This window comes from Lonchura striata, chromosome 6 (genome assembly GCF_050655825.1).
Source record: "Lonchura striata isolate lonStrDom1 chromosome 6, ASM5065582v1, whole genome shotgun sequence".
Classification (NCBI taxonomy): domain Eukaryota; kingdom Metazoa; phylum Chordata; class Aves; order Passeriformes; family Estrildidae; genus Lonchura; species Lonchura striata.
The window spans coordinates 31,696,871-31,720,844 of NC_140708.1; the positions used below are offsets into that span (position 1 = coordinate 31,696,871).

General features: G+C 39.0%; 1 long non-coding RNA gene across 13 annotated transcripts in view; it reads left to right on the plus strand.

The window, feature by feature from the left end:
• The window catches only part of LOC110468258 (uncharacterized), a 75,327-nt gene extending 54,048 nt beyond the window's left edge, over positions 1-21,279 (plus strand). For 12 of the 13 annotated variants that reach the window (XR_014956328.1, XR_014956326.1, XR_014956335.1 and 9 more), the window contains one exon: positions 1-21,279. This exon is cut by the window's left edge. This is a non-coding gene — a long non-coding RNA (uncharacterized LOC110468258). The other variant, XR_014956332.1, reaches the window with a different exon arrangement.
• Positions 21,280-23,974: the final 2,695 nt, after the last annotated feature.

The window sequence follows — 23,974 nt, forward strand, 5'->3', positions numbered from 1 at the left end:
AGACATAACAACTCTTGGACCAGTCTCCATCCAGATCTCCTTCCTCATGGTTACAATTGCAGGTGAAAACCTCTTGCAACTCTTTATGTTTTTCTCTTCTCCACAGTACTTTCAGCTGATCAAAAATTAAACTGACAGAATAGAGTTTAGGTGGATTTTGGCCACCATGACACAACCTGAACAATATGTATGTGTATGAGGAATTTTCAAACTACAGCTTCCAACCACAATAAATGTTTTCCTGATAGCTCCAAACCTGGTTTTGTGTGCACAGATCACCAAAGTCTGCATTCTGCATGGACTGCAGGGAATGTGGAGACAGGAATGAACAGTGCACAGACCAGAGTTAGGTAGATTACAGAGAGCTGATATATGACAGCATGAGTGCTAGGGAAAGGAGGTCAAATCTGACATTCATTACCTCATTCACACCCTGTTAAATCAGTCTCTGTCTTTATTCTCAACTGTTTGTCTTTTGCCACCCACATTCCCCCTGACTCTATCATTATAATGAATAATTCAATGAGTATTTTTAAACTCCAACTATTATTGACTATTCCAAGCTTCCTACTTTATGATTTATGCACTTTTCAGGGATTGCTGTGAGTGTCTTCTGAGTGGTTTTATAAGGGACATAGGGAAGAAGCAGTTGGTGTTTGTTAGTATAGCAAACAAACACTTCATTGAAAGTGGCGTAAGTGATAGACTAGAAAAATACAATTACAGCAGAGAGTAAGAGGGAAGAAGATTCCAGAGAGTCCTTGAGGGTTAAAAGCAGCAAAAAGGCAGTAAATGAAGAGGAGCCATTTGTGGCATTTATGAATGGAGAGATTGCAGGGTACTGAGATTGACTTGAAGGAATACATGGATGGAGCATCAATTATTTGTATAGGTTGGAGGAAAAAAAAAATCAGGGGAGGAGTTGAACAGGAGCAGGATAGCAAGACCTTGCATTTTAGTTTCAGGGAATGGTCAAAATGAGATGCTCAGGCTGTGGCTGAGGGAAAAAAACAATTGGAGAGAGGAGAATGAGAGGGACAAAAAAGAATAAAAGCAATTCTGAAGCAGAGCAATATTGTTCAAATTGCCCTCACCTAAACCTGTTTTGCTCTTTTACAGTTTACAAGACAAATCATGAAAATGAAGTGTCTCCCCATGCCCAGAGAACAGTGACCCTGCAAACCATCAGTGTGTGCAAGGCTCAGGACTGATCTCTCACACAGCACCATGCCTCAGTGGTAGGGGAGCACCATCCTGGGACTCCTCTTTCTCTCCTTGTCCCTTACTCAGAGCACAGAATTAAGAAAAAGGAATCAAGTTTCTGTTTGCTTTCCCATTAGAGATGGTTTCTGAACAGTTTCCAAAGTCTGGAATATTTGAAATATCAAGGATATCACAACAACCTATTTCACTTTCTACAACCCTCACTATGTTTTTCCTGTTTCTGATAGCTACCCCCATTTTCTAAAGCTTTGGGAATTTTCTGTATAGGAACAAGAAGATACATTAGGAGTGAAGCTCTTAAGGAGAAAAACCCAAAGAACTGATATTTCCTTCTCTTCCTTATTTCCCTTCTCTTAGCTATTTGACTTTCCCCTCAGTAAATATTGATGAAACTGAATGCTGGAGAGGCAGGGCTCTCACTGTTAGTCATACCAAAAGATATCAATACATTAAATTTTCAAAATCTTACCCTATGTCCATTCTCCAAGTGCAGCAACTTTCCCATTACTGAATTAGATATTTTGATATTAAAAAAAATTTCAAACTTATAATTTCTACATGTTATTTTCTCGGACAATTTATTTAAAAAAACAAGATACAGTAAAAAGTATTTTTTAAAGTCACTAAAAAATAATCCAGAACTGTGCTTTTGTCCTAGGAAAGCTATAAATGGGTATTCACAGTTGCACAGTAGGAAAATCACAAGAAGTTTTACAAAAATAATAGACTTACAGAGACATGGGTAAATTAGGTACATGAGAAAGGATTAAAACAGCTTTCTCTGAGGGAAATTATTTCCACAGAGGAGTCAATGAGTACAGCTATAACTGTGACCCAAGTAAAATGGTGTAGTTCAGTTAACAAAACTTTTTGATGAGACATCTCCAAGGACTTCTACAGTAACTAAGCTGTCATGGAATGAATGTGGATGTCCTCTCCTGAATTAACTGTCAAAAGATAAGAGACCAAATGAAGGCATAAATGGACTGCTTTCTCATGGAGAGGCCATCGGGGGAGCAGTGCTGCATCTGTGCTTGTCAACGTGTTTCTAAATGGTCTGAAAAAGGAGCTGAATTCAATGCTAATGAGTGAGAGTTTATGGAAAAAGCAAGCCATCAGCAGCATGATGGAGAGACTGGTTCAAAAGGGGATTGAATGGGCTCAGAGAAAGAACAGTCTAACTACAGCTATCAAACCCAACCAGACAAATGCATCTTCCAAAACAACATCTCCAAGCCTCCATCAGAAGAGAGGAAAGGTATCCCTGTGGATATTCTTTCTGTTCCTGCCCTATGTTTCTGCTACCAAACTCATCTGCAGGATGCTGACTGGAGTGACTCTGGTGAGGTGCTGGACCTTCTACTGTTCTCATAATCTCATTCCTTCTCTACACAATTCTTCCTTCAGGGAATTAGAAAAAAAAAAAAAATCAATGGAGTTAAAACAATTATGTCAAAGAAAAATAGGGAAAAGCATACAGTATTTTTTTTATTTTCTTTTTGTGGGATGTGCAGATGCTGACAGAGAGCCTTACTTCAGAAACATCAAAAGTCTGATGGTATTAATAGAATTACGTAGGCCTGAGAAAATAGAAATAATCTGTCATTTACAAGTAAATGACGACTCAAGACTTGTAACTGCTGGACTGCATAATATGGCCACAAAATGCTTCCACAAGCATTGTCCAGGAAATTATTACACAAAATGCTTCCCCAAGCATGAGTTCAGAAAATTATTGCACAGCTGTAGTACAAGTGTGGAGGAGATTAGTAGAGACTTTCAATAGATTTTTAGGTTCTCCATCTTTAAAAATACCTTTCATTCTCAATGCAGCTTGATTGCATATAGTAACTGGCATGAAGACAAGAAACTGCTATAGCAAAGTCTTGGGAAGAAATTACCAGCATATTTGGATATGCTGACAATGTAGCTGCAGAATGGAAAAAACTTTCAGTATCTGAATCATAGGAAGAAGGACAGGATCATGATTTTGCAACCTTAAACAGAGGAAGTCTTTGAAGGAAATTATTCCCCCCTGCTCTGGGTAAATATTACAATCTTTATCATATTCAGTCCAAGAATCTCCTGGCTGTATCGATTAGATTTTGATTATAAATAGGCAGAAAGAGTCTGTGAAGTCCTTTGTCCAGCTGTGATGTCTGGTGCTGTGCTTCTCTTGCCCCCAGGCAGAGATGCAAGCAGAGGGTGATGGATGTCTTGGGACACTATTTCCAGATCACTGGCCAAGGGTGTGGTGGTTAGATCTGCTCTTATCTAAAAAAATATATTTCCCTTCTTACCCAAAGCAAGAAAATTAATTATCAAGTCAGATACTCTTCTTTCTCTTCTTCTCCTCAGTTAACTTCAATCTGGTCCAGGCTGAAGAGGGGATTGTCCCAAGCTTGGAAATGATTCTTAGATTTGTCTCCAGGGTACATCAAAACAGGAGACACACAGGCTCCCATTTGATATTCATAGATAGAAGAAAATAGAGTGTCTTTGTAAAGAGATCCCAGTTTCAACATACTTTATGACCAACTCTTCTAAACTATCAACATGCATGAATTAAATCCATGGAAATTCCACTGCACAAATTTGGCATTACAAACTAGAATAAGATGGTCATGTCCTCAGCTGATCCTAATTAAAACTGAACAGAGAGTTTGCCCTGGCTATGCAGATGTACTCTGGTGGAAAATTCAGCTGCATGGTTTTTGCTTGGCTTTGGGATTATGACATGTTAGATTTATTGGCTCATTTGCTACAGTAAATGAGAGGCTCTGGCTTGGGCAGCCATTGATAGCAGAGAGGTGAATGGGCTAGCTGAGGAACAGGGCAGGAATGGAGAGAGAACATTTGTTCTGAAACACAGAACACAGTCCCCACACACTGTCCTAGTCCATCATGACTATTTTCCACAGCCACTGGACATGATCTGCTTTGCCACTTGAAATGAGCAAACAAAATTTTTTTCTTAAGTGAGAAGTGTTGTAATGAAAAGAATCTGACAGGTCATGGAATCTACTACAGGAGCTTTTTTGAAGTGAGCTAGCTTCTCTACCACTAGAAAGAAAAGGTATTTCCTGGTGCTAATTTCCATGCTAAGAATTGAAGTGTAGAGAAGGCAAAGGATTTTATATATTCTTGCACAGGGAATCATGGGTGTTTGGTTTTGCAGTTACCTGCTGTGATATCCAAACATAATTTGGGAATCATGAAAATTTGAGATACTTTTGCCAGAGAGTGTAGGCACCTGAAATTATGGATTAAAAATATCATATTTATAAGCCTAGTGAAAATGAGTAAATACAGATGAGACATGATGACTTTCTATGTGACAATATGAAGCTGATGAACGTGATGATCACATGCAAAGAATGAGAAAAATATTTTCCTATGATTCAATTTCTGACTCAAAATTTAAATCTTCTCCTGAAAGATCCCTAACAACACTTTAGTAAGGAGGGAATCTGCCTAACTTAACAAAATTCAGAGAATAAGTTTCACAAAATATTTTAGAGTAATTGCACAGAGGCAACTGCAGATGAGTTGAATGCCAGAGGAAGGACTCTTCCAAAATGTTTTCCCTATTTTGTTACCTGATAATTAATATAAAATTGCCTTAACCTTATGGTAACTGGTAATGATAATTGGTAGTAATAACAGCAAATCTGTAGCAGGTGGTTTCCAGTTTGCTGTATGAGGACTTGAGCTCCTAGAGGAGTCTCATGGGTTGGCCATGGCCCCTGTGACAGAGTGCAGGGTGGCAGTGTCCAGAGCAGGTCAGATGCAGGAGAGGAGCATATGGAGAAATAACATCCACTTGCTGTCTATCCCCAGCTTCCACTCCTGTGCTACTCTGACTGCTGAACCATGAGCCTTCTGTTCTTACAAAGCTATCCCCAAGGCAGCACCTCCCACTGCCCAGGCTCATGTCCTGCATGTGCTGTAATGAATTAACAGTAAGTGCAGCCTTACCATTGCTCTGATCTGTTCTCATATCACCAGGGGAGAAGTGTTTTCTGCAGTGCTACACACAACCAAGACAGAATTTGATGTGAGTATCCTTTGAAGGATAAAGCAACTGGTACCATAAAATGATTTATACAGTGTCCTGGCATTTTCAGCTACTAAGATGAACTATTATGGAGTATACAATAAAGCTCTTTATCAAACCTGGCTTTTCATGTCCCTTTCAGCTGTAAAGAGAAATGTGTGAGAACACAGCTCCATTGGTTATCCCCAGGGGAACAGAAGGACAATTTCTTCAATACAATATTTGATACTGGTTGGAATTGCTTCTGGATTATCAGCTTCTAACAAAGGAAGTTATTTATTAATAATATGAGAAGCAATGTTGAGCTCAATCCATAATCTATAACCAACTTTACAAAACAAAAGTGGACTCAGCAGAGTCAGGGTGGAAGAGATGGAAGAAATTCTCACTTTGTTTAAAATACTAAAAAAGAAAATTATTTTAGATTATGCAATGGAATAAATTACTTTCCCTGTGATTTTTCTGTGGCTCATCTTCTCCCCCTTCAGGTTTTCTAACCCTTCTGTTGCTCTGTCTTGCAAAGTCTTTGTACTATTTCAAACATCTGAACTACTAATTTGCACCATAAGCCTGGATTTTCAAAGTTAGCTTAAATTTTTGAAATTATAAATGGTTCCAAGGAGCAGCAATTCTCTCTCAATCATGCATTCTGCTCCTTTTTACTGCTTTGGGAAAGTAGCAAGGAAAGCAATAAGGCAAAACACTGAAATGTCCAGTTGCAACCAAAGATGGAGTATAAGTGATAAATTTTAAAGAAAATAATTGTTAACTAATTGGTAAAAAGCCAAATCTACCTCTCATCTTTCTGTGATTTTCATTAACACCAACAATTCTAATTGATTTTTCCTTTCAGAGTGAAACAGTTGGTATAAACTTAAAGAAAAATAAATCTGTATTTCTACCATTAAGTGTCAGGTTACCAGCCTGATGGTAAAGGCCCAGGAGAAGAAACCCCAAGCCTGTCTCATGGCTCATTTCAGGAATTCCTTTTAACACTGATGCTTGTTAATGAGGTCCCTATTTGATACTTCTGCATGTCTCTCTGAGCTGCTGTACTCCACTCAAGTAATGACTCCAAGTGTGGAGAGCTGCATGACTTCCCAAGTGAGGAACAAGAGGCTTTTTGTGGAAGAGCAGGGAAATGGATCCTCCTGGTTCTCCTTGGCTGTTTTGTGTACTAAGCTGTCATCCTTTCAGGGCTGGAGCATAGTAATTTAAATACTGTACTCGCTGCCAAACCTCTGCTGCCCTGAAAGTTGTTTTCCCCTCACAGTACTGAAGAGAAGTCTCTCAAATATGAGTACATTAAACACATGAACAAGAGGCAGAGCAATATTTTGTTGTGTGAACTCATTTATGCTTCATTGAATTCATCTATTGGCTGACCAACAGATCCATCAGGTGCTTTTGCAGCAGTCAGATACAGACACAACCTCAATCTGACATCAAGCCAGAAGGTCCTCCCTGCTTTACAAAAAGGTAAACCAAAAATTTCAAGTAAGCAGAGGTGTTCTGTCACCCTGACTTACACCACATGAAGTGCAGATAAATCATTACCATTATTTTAGCTGTGTGACTGTGCTTTGGCAACTTAATGTGCTGTGGATATGTCTGAAGTGCTGAACAGTTTGATGTGGCAATAACAATTAATAGAATTTTAATCAAATTTGACCATTTTTCTCTCCCTAGGTGTAAAAGCTTCATTAGTGCAACAATGTGCAACCTCTTGCATTCATTTTTCTGTGCAGCTTCAATGGAAGTTATGATGTGTTGTTAGCACACTGATAAGTAACAAACTGAGGCAGATTGCAAATTTACCAGTGAAATACTGAAGAAGATGGCTTTTTGTCTCTATGACTGTAAAAGGGTAGAAATAGGTCATTAGAAGTCTACTTCTCTACGAGGGAGCCTGAGATAAGACCTTCATTATTGGCCACATGTTTACACAGCAATTACAGTAAATAAGCCTTTACAGAGAGAAATGTTAATCTATTCCCTGAGGAAAAAGAAAAATGTAGGCTGGCTTCTCCTGTCTCAGCATTGCACTACAAACTACATGTTAAAAATGTATTGTACAGAGTAAATTGAACAGGAATAACTGATGAATATCACAAAACAGAGATGCTGAGAACCTTACTGCAGTATTGGATAAGGTTTGGATATTTGCTAGTGACACAAGGTAGGAATTTGGAAATAAATAGCAGGTGTTCTCTCTTCTTGGGAGAAGCTCAGGGCTATCATAAAAGTTCAGGCTTGGGGCCATGGAGGTATGTTAATAATTAGCTTTGCTCTCAGTGCTTTATTTTGCCTGTGTACAAACAGGTGATCCCAGGCCTCCCACTGCTCTGACTCCCTGAGGTCCCTTTCTATAGCATGTCTAAATCCACACACACCTGGGTCTAGGTTCTGTTTCTACTGTGACCCTTGGAAACAAGATGCAAACCCTTACTATGGCATGGCACTTTCATTCCTTCTCATAGCAAGTGCCCCCTGTCCCTGTGCAACCATTTTCTTCTGCAGGCAAATCAATCCACCAGAACTGCTCTTTTGCACATCTTTTGGATCCTTAATGAGCCAAAATGTTCATTACTGTCCTTTCTGTGTAAACCTGAGATAAAATATTCCAGCCCTTAGAAGAAATTCTAGCCTTAGTAGGGGCTTAGTTTGCAACTAAGAAATAACATTTCTTTTAGACCTATGATTTTTTTCTTCCCCAGTTTTCACTGTTTTTCCATGTCCCAGAGGATTTTATCCTTATTTATTGAAGTATCTTCTATCTAGACTGCCTCCAAACATCAAATGCAAGCCAGATTAATTATCAAGGAGATCATCACAATTTATAATAAGTCATGTGCTAATTACGTGTACCCTATGAGTATTTTACTCTCATTTATCTTGTGAGTGCTCATTTTGCAGATTAGTAATGAACATGACAACTGCAAGTGCAACCACTACTGTAGACTGTCAAATAAAGGCATGGAGGAATTGGGTTCTTAATTAAAACTGGTTTTTGCTTTGCATTACAAGTGCAGCTACTGATGTTGCTTCCAGGAAAGTATGTTTATTAAAAATATATTATTCCCAAGAAACAGATAAAAGACACTAAGACACTCAGGCAACACCAAAAGAATCACTTAGTATTGAAAACTCTTTCATAGCAACAACAAATTGGAGTCTATGAAAAATACCACACCGTTAGACCTGAAGAGCAACACACTCTCTCTCATGCTGTACATATGAGCTTGTCTCCTCTGTTTGAGCCATTTCCCAAGAACTCAAGCCTGCCTGTGGTTTCCTTCCTCTGATTTGATTTGGCCTAGCTTCACTCACTAAAACTGTCTGTAGATCTCACAAGTAATTTCTGTAGTTGAGAAGCACAATGAGCTTGGCTATGAGTGGTCATCAGTCAGAAGATATTTGTTCAATGCCAGCTTCATGGGCTGCATGAGAATCTGCAGTTTGGAAGTGAAAAATGGTTTACTTATTTTTTTAAAGAGCACTTCATTCCTTCTCACAACCTGAAAAACAGTACTCATGGTTTTAATACAAGAAAAAATGTGAATAGAAATACCTCAGCATCCAATGCTTATGAGAAAATAAGTCCTTTTTTTGGACATCAATGTTCTTCTGGCAGTTTATGGTCTGCTTTGGGATGGATTTCCTTTGGCTAGATGTAGGTTTATCATGGAAATTACCTTTGAGAGTGATAACTTTATGTCAGAAAAACAGTCCTGCTTTTCTCAATTCTATTTCAGCATACTATTACTTTTGACATTTTTCCTATACTGCTTTTCAGATTATCACCTGTTTCATTCCTTTTAGTAGCTTGGCTAAGTTTCTGATTAATGTTTCAGCAAGATTTCATTTGTTCCTCTAAAAAGCTCCAAACTGAATTACTCTAGAGTTGTGCCTCTGCATGTGCCCCCCTTTCCCCTCCAATAACTTTACTAATCTCAGGAATGAAATTCAAGAAGTAATTTCCAACAAGAAACAAATTCTCTTACTCACAACTAACAACCCTTACATTTCAGAAAGAACAAGAATGAAAATGACTTAGTGTGGAATGTCTTTTAAAAACCTATTTCTTTTTGCCCTTTCCATACCCCAGAAGAGATTATTAAAACTCATGTAATTTCTTGTTCACTACTTCATGACTCTGTGACTCAGGTGATATATCTCAAATCCTGAGTCCATTTCTGGGACCCTCAACTTAAGAAGGACATCAAGGTGCTGGAGCAAAACCAGACAGGGCAAAGAAGCTGGTGAGAGGTCTGGAGCACAAGTCATGTGAGGAGCAACTGAGGGAGCTGGAGTTTGTTAGCCTGGAGAAAAGGAGGCTCAGGGGTGATGTTACTGCTCTCTGCAACCTCTGGAAGAAGGCTGTAGAAAGGTGGGGGTCAGGCTCTTCTCCTGGACAGCCAATGACAGGAGGAAAGGACACAGTCTTAAGTTGTGCCAGGGAAGGTTTAGGTTGGATGTTAGGAGGGAATTCTTCAGAAAGGATAACTATACACTGGATAGGCTGCCCAAGGAGGCAGTGGAGTCATCATCCTTAGAAGTATTTCAGGAAAGACTGATATGGCAACTGGTGCCATGGTCTGATTGATGTTGGGTCATAGGCTGGACTCTATCTTAAAGGCTTTTCCAGCCTAATTGAGTCTGTGGTTCTATGATGTTACCAGCTGTGCATTCATCAGAGATACAGAACCAGACCAGTCTCCTCTGCTAGACCTTCCAGCACCACAGAACTATCCTAGAAGTGTCTGGTGCTATTCTGGGCCTGTCCTTGCCACTGCTCCTTTCTTTATTCCTGCTTTCCTGTTCTCACTCTGCCAAACAAAACTGCAACCAACTAATATTGCTGCCAAATTTCTTTCTTTTCCTATCAGTACCAATCTGAATACAGAGCAGGCAGTGAACTTGTTGACACCCATACTTAAATCAGAATAATGTTTCTTATCCAGTACATTTGTTTTTATGATCTTGATGACATATTTATAAAATTTGGTTTTTCTGGTTTGTGTTTACTCATACAGCAGCTGTGCTTTGTCCTTTAAAAATACAGTATAGTCCTGATGCCTGGCTAATTTTAAACTACATAAATCTCACTGGTCATCTAAAAATAAGTTTGTAATGTTCACATGTAGTATACATAGTGCCATTATTTGACCAAACATGGTAGCATAAAGGGGTCCTTATCAGGTCTTTGGCTTCTTCTATGATGGCAATAACGACTTTAAAATACACAGCAAAACCATAAACAGGTCCTGTACTTCCTGTTTGCAAAACACCATGAGAAGAAATTAATGTTTTTTTGCAAATAGAATCTGGGTTAAGGACACATTTAGACTTTTCCCAGCAGTAATCAAAAAATAATATCTTATACTTGCCTGAAAGATCTGGTTTATTATAACCCCTGTAGATCACTGATGGTGAATATTTTGAAGGGAAAAATAATGCTGGAATGTAAACCAATAAATTCTGATCCTTTGAAATACCAATTAATTGTCATTCTTTTAAATAAGCATAATCCAAACATCTTGTTATCAGTGCTGATCAGAATTATTTCTTAAACCCAGGCCCTAAATTTTAACTATCCAGGCCTTCTCAGCAGAAGTGTACTGACCTCAATAAGAGAAAATGCCATGGTTCATCTAACATTGGGGGAGATGGGCAATGAAGGCTTTAGCAAAATATTTTAGTTTTCATTAACTGGGTATTTTTTTGACAAAATCCAGAATGGAAAAGGTTTTCATAAGACGAGACCTTAAGAAACCTGTGTCCATCACAGTTTAAAAGAACACCACGAGCAGTAGAATTAAGAGTGTCTGGCTTTGTATTGATTTGTGTCCCAAATGACCACCTTGGTGGACTTAATCATTTTTGGTAAGGGGTGAGCAAATGGTTGAAACCTTTCTTTTCTCACCTTCTGTTCTTCCCACAAATCTGATAGGAATTGTGTAATTTTGAGAAAACTTTATTTCTTCAAACCTCATAGGCAACTACATCATTCCAGAGTTACTGGGAAAAGATAGTCAGAATGGGGTAGAGAAACAAAAAGCACATCACTGCATCAAAATGGTTTTGGGTGCAAATTCTACAATACAGACATTTACTGCTAAAGGAAGCAGGGATGTTTTGCTTCTATAGCTGTACATCTAAATGAATATTCTCCATCCCCATGCTGTTTTTCTATAGACAAGCAAAAGCATCAGGTTAAATACGTTGTACAGAAAACAATTAAAATCCAATTAGCAGGAATTTTTGCTGCTTAAGGAGTTAAGGATTAATTCTAAAGACCTCAATGCAACTGTTTGGAAAGTAGTCAGGGCTGACTTATTGGATGAACTGAACTGGAATATGTAAGTCCTGGTTTTGAAAACCTCTCAAGAAATACTTCAGTATGACAAACTATGGATGGTAATGGGATATTTTCAGTGTCATGTTTGAGTGCATTACATGTCTGCTTGCATTCTTTCAGAAGAGGATGAGTCATTATCCACAGAATGCAATAAATTTAACTTGGTTTTCCACTTAAGCAATATTATGAAGTAAAACAATTTCCTGAAATGTGTACTTTATTGAAATTTATTCTTCACTGAGGCGATATTTTTTAACTTAATATTTCTGTCATGTGCCTAGTAGGCATCTGACCCACCACAGAGCTTCCTATGACATTAATACAGTCTACCTGTAAAAATACCATGCAGATTTCAGGGAGAGCTCAGCACCCCACACCACTATGAGGTCCTATACTATGATTGTATTTCATATGTCTTACACTATTTTTAAAGCTTTTCTTTAGCTCCCCTTTAACCATTTCCCTGCTTTTGTCATCACCTTCCACACTGCTGGTACCACCCATTAACAATACTCTTTTTACAAATTTGTCAGTATTTGTGCAGCATCTACAATACTAGAGTCCCAGCATCACAGTTGTGCCCTATTGTGACAAAAATAATAATAAAGCCATCTTTGTTGTTTCTTTATGCAAGCTGTGGGTATGGCTGATAGTTACTTAAACACACAATGTTGCACTCAAATGAAAAAAAAACACTCTAAGGATATTGCCATCTGATAGAAATGGAAAGGGTTCTGCCTGTGTGACAATATGAAAAACCATTGTAGGGCATGGCTTCCCACAAAACAGAAGAAAAAAGTGTTCTGTGGTTTCAGCTGAGCATGTGAATTTTACAGCAGCATTTCAGGGCTTTCTGCAGCAGCAGTTTTCATAAGTGAAGATGTTTTCACAAATGAAGATGGACTCACACAATTACAGGAGTGGGGCTTGATATTCATGGTAGGATGGATGCCCTAGTATTACAAAGCAGCTCCTAAGAGGAAACTTCTATAGTTGGAACTTTGTGATGTTTATTGAAGTTTAAGTACATATTTTTCCTAATTCATGGAAGTTCTCATGCACAATATGCTCTGTTGAAAAAACAAAGTCCACTTATATTTTCACACCATTCCAAAATGAGTGAGTTGGATTTCATGCAATTCAAAACAGCAATGGTGCCTACTGGTTTTGCTTATATTATCACAGGAACCCCATCATGTTTATATAGAAGGATATTTTTGTGTTCATTAAAGAAAAAAGCATTCCAACAAAATGTTGTATACAACTGCATCTGGGGTGAAGGGATGAAAAAAAATCAAGAAAATCATCTGTTAGGGAAGTTGGGAAGATACTCTCAAAGTACTGATTTATCCAAGAAAACAGCTTATTTAGTAATGCTACATCATGAGACCTGGGCACACAGAAAATTCACAGAAACTATGGCAGAAAGGTCCATTCAGAAGACACTGACAGTGAGCTATAAAGATGTGCAATGATTCTTGCATATAAGCAGATTTTAAAGGCCAGAAGGAAGCCTTCCACCACCTTGCTTGTTTTAGATAGGAACAGCATCCAGAGTCTCCTGTAACTTGTGTTTAAAGAGTTTTCCAAAATTATATTCTATATTTAAAGAATTCTCTTATCGGCCTCTGTTGGTGACCTGAAACTGAGGAACTTACATTTTTATTTGCACGTGTCCCAAAAGTGAAGTTTATGCAGCATAAGCTATTTTCTGAGGCTTATAGCATTAAATCATTTTTATTCTAAGTGCTGAGACCTTTAGAGAGTAGGCAAGAGAAGAGAAAGAAATTTGTGGTGATGAGACTTAGTACATTTTTTCTAAATACTGTGAACATATCCAAAACATGGTAAAAAAGCTAGTGAGTTTTCTAAGACAGTGCTAGGAAAGCTGAGATATAGGAAGGCCTTCCCTGCTTGGCCAAAACGTGATTTTCCTGAGGCAAAAGAGAAAATAAAAACCTAGAGCAACTAAATTGACCTTCATCCTGCTCCAGTGGTGTGTTTGTCATAGCATTAACTTGACAATGTTCTAGTTTTTGCTTCTGATTGAAGGTGTGGCTGGGACAGCATCCTAATTCTTTGACTGTTCAAAATATGGAGCATTTCAAACACAGGAAGAAAAGCTTCAGCATTTCATTAAGCTGCTTTTGGAAGCATGATGGGAAACTGAGATGGGAAAAGAGATTGCAAGTGCTGATGGAGGCATTTCAGAAAGTTTCTAGGCTCCTCTTGAAATTCAGCTCCTGGCCTAGCAGCACTTGGCATTGTCTTTGAGCGGCATTAATCTGAGGGATGGAAAGGAATGTGAACAAGCCCTTTAGCCCAGATATCACAGATCTTGTACTTTTGGGACTTTAGAAATTGTCAGCGTATGTTGGTAAAAAGCCTGAGAGATCAGCTAGGAACTTAAGTTACTGTTAGGACACAACTTGTTTATCTGGCTTTAATTTGCTGCAGCTGGGTTGCCTGCATGAGGGCACGTGGCTACACAAGCATGTAAAAACCTTTGCAGTGCTCCACACAATTCCAGCTGGACATTTGTGCCATCCTTCACCCCTGGAATGCCAGAACAGCTACTTCCCCTTTCAGAGGCACAGCAGCAGGAAATATATTTTAAACCCATCTGATTTAGTCTGGGGAATTGCTCAGGTCTCTTGCCAGCTGGAAGGTGCTTGGCAGGCACACATGGGCTTCCGGCCTCTCTCAAACACAGCCTTGTTTGATAGCCTGCTCTGATGAGCTGCACAAGAAGAATCAACCCCTAAATGAGGATGGATGGGCTGCAAGTGCTTGTTTAGTCTGAGCCTCCAGCACTCACGACATGCCACACACAGCACAGAAAAGAGAGATTCCTCAGAGGGGCCACAGCACAGGATACATTGGGCTGTATGTGTTGGGAGACATGGTTCCTTGACCACCTCACAGCAGCAAAAGCAAGCAGACTGCTTGGAGCCAAGAACTAAACACTGACATCCAAGGATCAGGGAGCTGGAGAGTAGCAGCTCCACTGCTTCCTCACTGTTCCACGAGCTGCAGAGGCTGGATGGGCAGCTTGGCCCTGGAGGGCACAGCCATGTCAGCTTCAGTACTACCTGCTGCTTTATTTTACCCTCACAACACTCACTTAAATTAGCCAGCAATTCCTATGGCAGCACAGCCCCATATCCATTTTAAGACTCATGCAATTCAATCATTTAGCTTTTGCATTTGGCTTGATAACCACAATTTGGCCACCTCTCCCACATTTGTCCTAGTTTCCATAAACAGCAGCCAGGGGATTTTCATTGTATTTCCTGAGGGAAATTCCAGTATGATCAAAAATATAACTCTTAATGATTTCCTGTGAATTTTTTGCAGTACTAGTACATCTATCAACACAAACCAGAGTCTTTTAAATGAACATGTACAACAATAAGTTTGAGAATGTTCCTAAAGGGTGAAGGTTTTTGTTACAGAATTCAAGAAATAAACAGGCTGCCTATAACCACCAAAAGCATCTGCTGAGGATGATCAATGATCCACAATGTTAGAATTTTTGGAGCTGGAAAGGACATGAAAGAATATCTAGTTCCAGCCCCTCTCAATGGGGCAGGGATGCCTTCCACTAGACCAGGTTGCTCAAAGCCCCACCCAACCTGTCCTTATACAATTCCAGGGCTGGGGCATCCACAGCTTCTCTGGAAAATACATTCCAGTGCCCCAACACCCTCATAGTTAAGAATTTTCCCCTAATATCTAATCTCAATTTACCCTCTATCCCCTTAAAGGCATTCCCTCTCTTCCAATCTCTAGAGGCCCTTGTGAAAAGCCCTTCTCCAGCACTCTTGTAGCCAGCTCCTTTAGGTCCTGGAAAGCTGATGTATATCACATGTATGTCAACAATGTATGGTTATAGATGCTATTTATGTTAATCCTATGTATTTAAAAACTCTGGAGTTACTTTACTGAAGATCGAAGTACAGCTGTACTCCTGTGGTGCAGGAGGGAGATGGAGACTTTTCAGCTGGTGATGGACATATTATGAGACCAGAACTGGAGAGGAGGATGAGTACAAGCTTTTGTCTCTGTTATGGGGTTGGATAGACACAACACTCATCACCCAATCTGGAATTTTCCCATGATACCAAAATTAAAACTGTGATGCTACTTACCTTCTCAAGCAACCACACCAGACTACTTTCTATGGCCATCCTAGTTTGTATGGTCCTGCCTGATTGCTTATAAACAACTCTATTTCCTGGCAAAGGATTGCTTTGGCTTCACTGCAGAGAATAAATCCTGTAACTGTTTAGGGAAGAGCAACCCCCTAGAATCAGACCAAAACTTTCAATGTGAAATCCAATCCAAAACTGTAACTACTCCAAAAGCTAGAATTGTGGTTCAATTTGTGTCTACTTCTTGCAACGCAGCTTTGATTTATTTACTAACAGAAGGAGTCAGGACATACCATGAAAACTACAAATACTAAAAGTATCCAGAGTTTTGCAGGGCACAGACAATAAAAGCATCAATACATACAGCCATCCCTTAGGAGACTCTGCTCCAGTTATGTCAGGAGTACAGATCAATATTTTCAAATTGGTTTAAGTTTTGTGTTGTATTCGGTGTACTACACCATCAATGCATATGTTTTCATTAAAAAAAAAAAAACACAAAACCCCAGAAATTATTAGTATTGTGATCTTGGGTTTTGGTGTTTTTTTCCACTCCTTTTTCTGGTAATATAATTTCTGTATTTAAACAAGTGCTGCTGCCATGAACAGAATTTTCAGTTGGTGAAAAGAGACAATAAAAGAGCAAGAAATTGGTATTGAGAAACAGAGAGACCAGGGCAAAAAATTCCCCAAACAACAGAGTGTGAGAGATGCACAATAATGCTGAGCCAACAGCCTAGTAGAAGGCACAGGAGTATATTGAACAGTCATGGTGGAAAAGGAAGTATAACCTGCAAATGGAAAGGAATACTGATTCACTGAAAACCTAACAGGATGGTCCTAACAGGATGGTCCTGGATGTTTTCTTGGTCTCTAGAAAAGGCATGGAAAGGTCATGAAAATGAGTATGTAGTTCTATATTTTGTGTTCTGAAGTTTTAAGATTTCTGATCAGTGGAAGATATTCACGGGTACGTAGGTGGTAGATGGGTAGACTGCTGGTAGATGGACTCCACTGAAGTCCAGGAGAAGCTCACAGATTGCTCCCACTCACTTCCTCTGGAGGAGAAAACTTTCAGGATCTTCTTCAAAATTTAGAGAAAAAAAGTGAAGAATGCAACAGTTAGAAGAGTATCAGCATACAGAAAACCAGATATTAAGGAAACAGATGCTAAGATGGAGGAAAACAGTTCTGGACAACACTAAAGTCTGAAGAAAAACTTATCGAGAAATGGAATGATTTAAGATAAACCAGTTTAAGATTCTTATTGCCATGAAACTGAATGGCAAACCAGAAGGAAATACACTGATTAAAGTAAGGCATGAAAAGAGCTATAAGGGGTAAATAGAAAGAGGATGACTAAAGGACACTCCCTGTTCAAAGGGGATAGAAACAAACATGAACTGATCTGAGAGGCTGAAGAAGAGTAGGTATTATAAAATGACAGGGAAAAATAGAGGCTGGGAGAAACCTTGGAAGATCACTGGTCCAGTCTCCTGCTCAAAGCAGAGCTAACTTCAAAGTTGGACCAGGTGGTTCAGGCTTTTTAATGCTGAATTCTGAAAATTTTTAAGGATAGAGATTTCACTGTCTCTCAAGAGACTCTGCTAGAGTTGCATATACAGACTTCTACAGACATTCAAGGTCAGATCTGTTTACAACTTAAAAGCTCTTTGATAGTTTTGACAGATCAATATTACAAGGAAATATCCCATTCTAAAGGATATAAAACTTTCCCACTGGACACCCAGAACAAACATTTCCAGTAATGTTAAAAACTGCATCAATTTTTTTTGCCGAATAGCAAACATATCAACCAAGAGCGACAGCATTTTAGATTTGGTTTAAATTATCATAAATAACAATATATGATGTAGAATAAAATAGCCTTGGATAGTGTGATCAAAGGTTTGATATTAAAAAAGTACCAAAACAAAACAGAAGGAAAATATAGCAGTAGATGCAGTGTAGTGAAAAGGCTTGCCAGTTTGCAAGTTGATGTTGTTGAACTCCATGTATAGGGCTCTCTGGAGAACCCAGATGTTCACTGATTCAGGGAGCAGCAGGAGACCTTGCTCTCCAGTACATGCAAAAGAAGAAATCCAGGCTTATTATTATATTTATTTTCAATGCTATTGATGCTTGTAAATAGCTTTATTTATTGTACTGAATGCTCACTTGATGTTATTTTGTTAGCTAGCATTGTTGATAGGCTATGAAGCAATACATTAATCTGCAAGGAGGCTATTTTGTAAATTGTGTTTGATGGATGTTGGCATGTCCTGACTGTTTTTACAAAGTAACACGGAAAATGACATTTTTATCTTGTTAATGGATGATGGGACTTGTTGGTCATATGAAATAATCTGTCAAAAGAAGATCCCACCTGCCACAGTGAAGCTGGTTCCTTGTGATCTATGTGTCAAATGGACTGAGATATTTGGGGTAAAACTGAAAGATGCTGACTAAGAAATGTGACAAAATCAGTAATAGCTGATGTTCTCATAGCTGAGAAAGAATATGTATAGGTCATATTTCACGGTTTATTACCTGGAATTATTGTCCATGGATCATTAATGAAGAATTTTCCATGCTTAGTATAAAAAAGTACATAAGGTGCATGTACGCCTGAAAAACATTAACCTTTTTTTTAAAAGGTTTTCTTTTTTTAAAGAAAAGATGTACAAAAAGAAAGAAACTGAGCATTCTCAGAGTGGATTAACTGATAAGATGGAGCATGGGGCAGCTTGGCAGCACTGGTCACATGCTATAGATTGCTTGATGTTCTGAAGTGGATGAACCCCTCTGAAACAGAGGGCATAGCAGCCACATAATTTTTTCCTTTGAGCCACAGGAATGAAACAGATCATTGAGAAATGTGATGGTAAAGCAAGGGAAGTTCCCAACCAAAATACCAGGGGTGTCTCCAGCTAACACAGGGAGCCTTTCCCATGGCTGAGCCTTGAGCTGCAGGGCTTCTCCACTGGTGTCGATGGGTGGCTGTGCTCAACCGTGGGCATATGAAGCAGCTGAAACTACACAAGAGTAAGGAAAAAATTGAAAACAGTTAATGTTGCAGTACAAATAAATTTTGGTATTTTAACCTGTAAAAACCATGTCACAAAAATTTAGAGCTTAAGTGTTCCTTGAAAATGGGTTTGGTTTGGAGGAAAAAACCTCTTCTGTTGTGATCATGAAAGCAGAAATTTGTGCTTTCTTTGACAAGACAGATGGCTGCAGGGATATTTGATTCTAGACTAATTTATTCTCCTGATCCAAATTGGACTACTGCTTTAGCTGTAAAGAGAAAATAGTTTTTTTCTTTATTTCCTTCTATAGAGCCTGAGAAACATCTGTGTATCTGGGAAAAAATGACATATCATTTATTGTTAAGATTTTCTGATATGACTTAGTGCTATAGAACAATCTGTCTTAAATGTCTTTATTTTATTAAAAGTATTTGTCTGTTAGAGAATAAACAATTCTTTACGGCAGAATAAACAATTCTTTAGGGCAGCAGAACCACAAGGACATTTTAAGTAGTGAAGCTGAGAGCTGGAAAAGGATGAAAAGAAAATCTCCCTCAACTTAAATGTTTTACATTCACTCAGATCAACTCCTGTTCATCAGGGAAGATTAAAAGATGAGCTCTTTGCACAGAGGCAATGAACTACAGAAAGGACCCTTATTTCTGGCATTGCCACATTTTACTGTTTTGGCTCAATAAGAAAAATCACAATGTAAAGTTCTGTAAAACTCGGGATGCAACAGAGGAAACAAATGTGGCACAACACACAAGTGGCAGAGGACATTTTATGATGTTTTGTTTAAGCTTGAAACATTTTTTAAATCTCATTTTTTAAATATCATGGATATTTAGGAAGCTGTCAAAGATAAAGTAAATCCTGTTCATGACATAGAATTATTTGAAACCTTACATTTTAAACATGTGCAGTCTAAGAAAGTCATTAAGATACAGCCTGAAGGGCTTTCCTCTATGCGACACTGAGGACATGACCATTTTCATTAAACTGTCATTAAAAAGACTTGATATTAATAAGTCACTTCTACCATTTAATTTCCTTTTCAGAATCATAAATTATCTACAATTCTGAGTTCTACACTTTGCTCATTCAGTTCCAAATGTTCTGTACTTTACCATCACTTCATATGGAATGGGAACAAACCAGAACCCCTTAATGCTTTCCTAACATAACAGACTGCATCCTGCAATGTCTCCTTGCAAAAGAGACAAGTGTGAGTGCTTCCAGGACTTCAATAGTAATGGCTTTACACTTTTATACTTATGTCTGACAACAAACACCTACGAGAGCAGTGGATTTCAAACAGCTTTTTGACACTAAACAAACTACAATGAGAAAAATCTTGGCAACAATTACTGCATGAAAGAGCCTCCATGCTTTTTTCTCACTTGGATAAGTAAAGATTTACTGTTGGTTTTTAGCCCATGGATCCTGTTGAAGACAGCTCCTGATGAACAATTTCTTCACTCTGAAGCTAGAATCTACACTGCATTCAGGACATTGTGACTCTGGTATCCTATTGGATCCTCTGGACACTGCCATAATATGACAGAATATTATAAGCCCAAACTCTAGTAGATGAGGGTCCACATCAGATATTCAGGAATCCCGTGGAACAGGAAGCTGGGAAGAACACCACAGAGGAGTGCTGTGGCAACTGGAATGTTGGTATGTTTTATGCACAGATCAGCTCAAGGCCAAGAAAATAAAATGCTTGTGTTTTGGGAGGATTTTAGAGTTTTAAGAGAGTAAGAACAAAACCAGAAAAGGTGTATAGCATGCTTTTTCTTACCAAAAGCACATTCCCCCACATCATACTGATTTTCTAGCTGCATCCATAGTCTGCTGCTCCACTTATTAACATTCTGTTTTGAGACTTTGTGCAAGACTGGCACAGCATTACTTCCAGCCACATTGCTTGGATGACAGTGCAGAGCCAGCTGCTTGCTCTGCTTATGCTCTGATTGCCTCTGAGATGAGAGACTGGAGGGTACAAGCTGAAGCTCTCACTGAGCAGACAAGCTCTTTGTGCAGATATTCACTGGGACAATCTTGCTGAGCAGTAGTCTTTTGGTCAACAGAGGGTCCTGCCCTGTCTGGACTCTCATAAGAGCATAATTTGACAAAATGGGTTTGCAACATCTTTGAGTGGGAACAAAATGATCATACAGATTTTTAGAAAGTGTTGTTCACCGATTGCAAATGTCACTAGTGGGTAATAATCTCTTTTTGCGTGTGTGAAGCCTGACTGTAACAATCTGTTCATACATAACTCTCTTTTGCCTTTCCCAAGTGAGTGAAGAGTTTTTAATTATGTAACCCGAGGACAGCTCTGTCATCACCTGGATTTTTGCCTGTGGTCTGTAGTGAAGAATGTTCATCACCCCAGTTCAGACTGACCAGTATGCAAATAATAAATCACAGATGTTACTATTTCAAGGTTTAGCCTAAATGCAGAACTGATTTATGTTGCTGGTTCCCTCATTAGCTGATAAAGAAAATTTGACTGACAGGCAGTCAGAAGGTTTGAAGATGTTGAATCTACATCTTTTTGAGCACAGTGGTCCACAGAAGAAAAAGCCCAATAAAAACTCTCTCAAAGATCAGCAACGTTAGATATCACTGTGAGAGAGAGTGGCTATAACTGATGCAGGTGGTTTCATATGGAGAAAAAGAACCCAAACAAAACCCCCCCCAAAAAAAAAACCCCACAAAGATCCTTGAAAGAAAAGATTATTTCAAAATTTGGCTACTCAGAATTATTCTTTTGATTAAAACTGAGCTATCCCAATCTTTTTTACCATGGTATTTCAGCCACAAACACATCTGACAACCCTTGAAACATCCTTTACATTTTCCTTTTCTCTGCAGATCTGGTGCACTCTGCATTCTCACAGCTGAACAAACACCACTGTTTCTCAGTTCTTTTCATTTTCTCTAATAAATCTGATGCACCCACAGATTGGTGAAGCCATTGGACATGTCTTCAGGGAAGCATCTCCACAGGCACTCCTGAGAACATGGTGTTCGTGTCTCTTTAAATGAATCATCCATGTAACAGCTAAATTGGGAAAGCAGCCAAAGAGTTTCCCAAGAGAACTGCTGGTAGAACCACCTCATAGTCCTGTAATATAAAAATATGAACTCTATGGCATTACAGCTGCTTTATTGTAACACTTTCAGAGATGGCTTTGGGTAACAAAATGTAACAGAAAGCACAGGGTTTGAGGGCACGGAGAAAACTCACCAAGTTCTCTTCCTTTCTTATTGCCTGTCTGGAGATGCTCTTGGCTCCGTGTCAGCCAAGAATGAGACACCAGGTCACTGCTGGCTGGCATTTTTGTTTGAGTTAAATACCTGTGTGTACTTGTGTTGGTCAGGCTCTGACCCTTGGCAGTGCAAAACCATGCAGACGAGTGGGCCAGGTTTTTGGATGCCCTAAACAGCCCCACCTCTGCTGGTGCTCAGACACAGGAGAAGACACCAGCCACCCCCTGAGGAAACAGATGAGGCCAAAAAAACCCAACAAACCCAAGCAAAACAAAGGAGCAATTCCTTGTTTAAACAAACCTGTGGTGTCTTTATGGCATGAGTAAAGGCCCTTCCTCCATAGGGGACAGTTTTTCAGGCTCAAATTCGATGTGAGCCAAGACAAAAGATCTCTCTAAGCATGAGACAGGATCTTAATAAAACTGAGCCCTAGAAAATAAACTTTGATTTTTGCCTTGAGGCAAGGCCTTGGATCAGTGGCAAAACTGAAAATCCCTGAGATGGTTTGAATCACAGCCTGGGGACCAGCTCTCCTAGTTTTCATGTCTGTCTGAAAACAACAGTCTCACACACAACTACTGAAGTTCATTCTTACAAGAAAAAGTGGAGAAGGTCTCTCTAACTGTGAAAATATATGACTGCAACAGATAGTGATAAAACACCTGCTTTGAGGTCTCACAGAAATAGTGATTTCTGCTGAGATTCAGCAGGAAAGTAACAACCAGCGCTCCAGCTCTTGAATGTAAAAGTCAAAAAAATCCACCTTACATTCAGAAAAATAACAACTGTTTTATACATGTTTGCAACAGCTAGGTGCTATGAATCTTTTGTAGCCTCAGGGAATATCAAGTTACTTGATAACAGGTGATTTGATATTCCAAAGAGAAGAATAACCTGACAAAATTTAGCTGAAGAAACATTACCAGAAGCAGCAAACTGTTCCCATTTCTTTCTCATGCTATGTCTCCATGGTACCCAAGAGGAAGGACTGAAAATACAAACTTGGCATCAGATAGAAAGATCCAAATCCATTTTTTATAATATGCAGCCCATTGCAAGAATAATACTTAATTCTAGTGTCACTAAAGTAATCAGCATCAGTTTATCAACCAGATAATATGCCAGGTTCTATGCTGTGGGTTAGTTGCACTTGGAAACCTTTAATTCCATAGATATTCCCCAATGAAAAGCAAAATTTATGAGAAAAAAAAACCACATCTAATTTAAAAAAAAAAAAAAATAAAAAAAAAAAATTCAAACAATGTGAAAAGAGCTGGCTGGGTGACACTATTGACTTTGTGGGACATAGATAAACCAACTGGTTCTCTTGATTTTTATAAATGTCCTGGGCTGTGCATGGACAAGATGGTTTCAGCACAATCTTAGGAGGCAGAGTTACAAGGGATTTGTCTCCTGAAAGGAATTGTCTGCTCAGAACTGGGGCAGACAGAGATGCATTCCTGTAGAGCAATGGCCAACATCAATAAACCCTCCTGAGAGTGGAGGGAGATTCTCCTTCCATGCTATGAGCCATATGGTAACTGGGTTCATACAAATAAAAACAGTTTACCACTCTAGCTCCCCACACACCAAAAAGATTCCTGAAACAGCAGGACTAGGGTTCCTAAAAACACAACATCTGGTTTTATTTTTTGTAGCTTATGAGGAAAGCTGCTCTAATTTAAAAGCACAGTCAGAGCTGCAATGAAATATTGCTGGGTTTTCCTAAGATCCTGGCTGCCTAGTGCTTTATCCCAATTGTTAGTTAAAAGAAATATTAGAAAGGCCATTGAGCCCAAATGCTCCTCATCATCAGCTCCCAGTCCTCTAGGGTGGAGCACCTAAAGATGAAGTTGCAGACAAA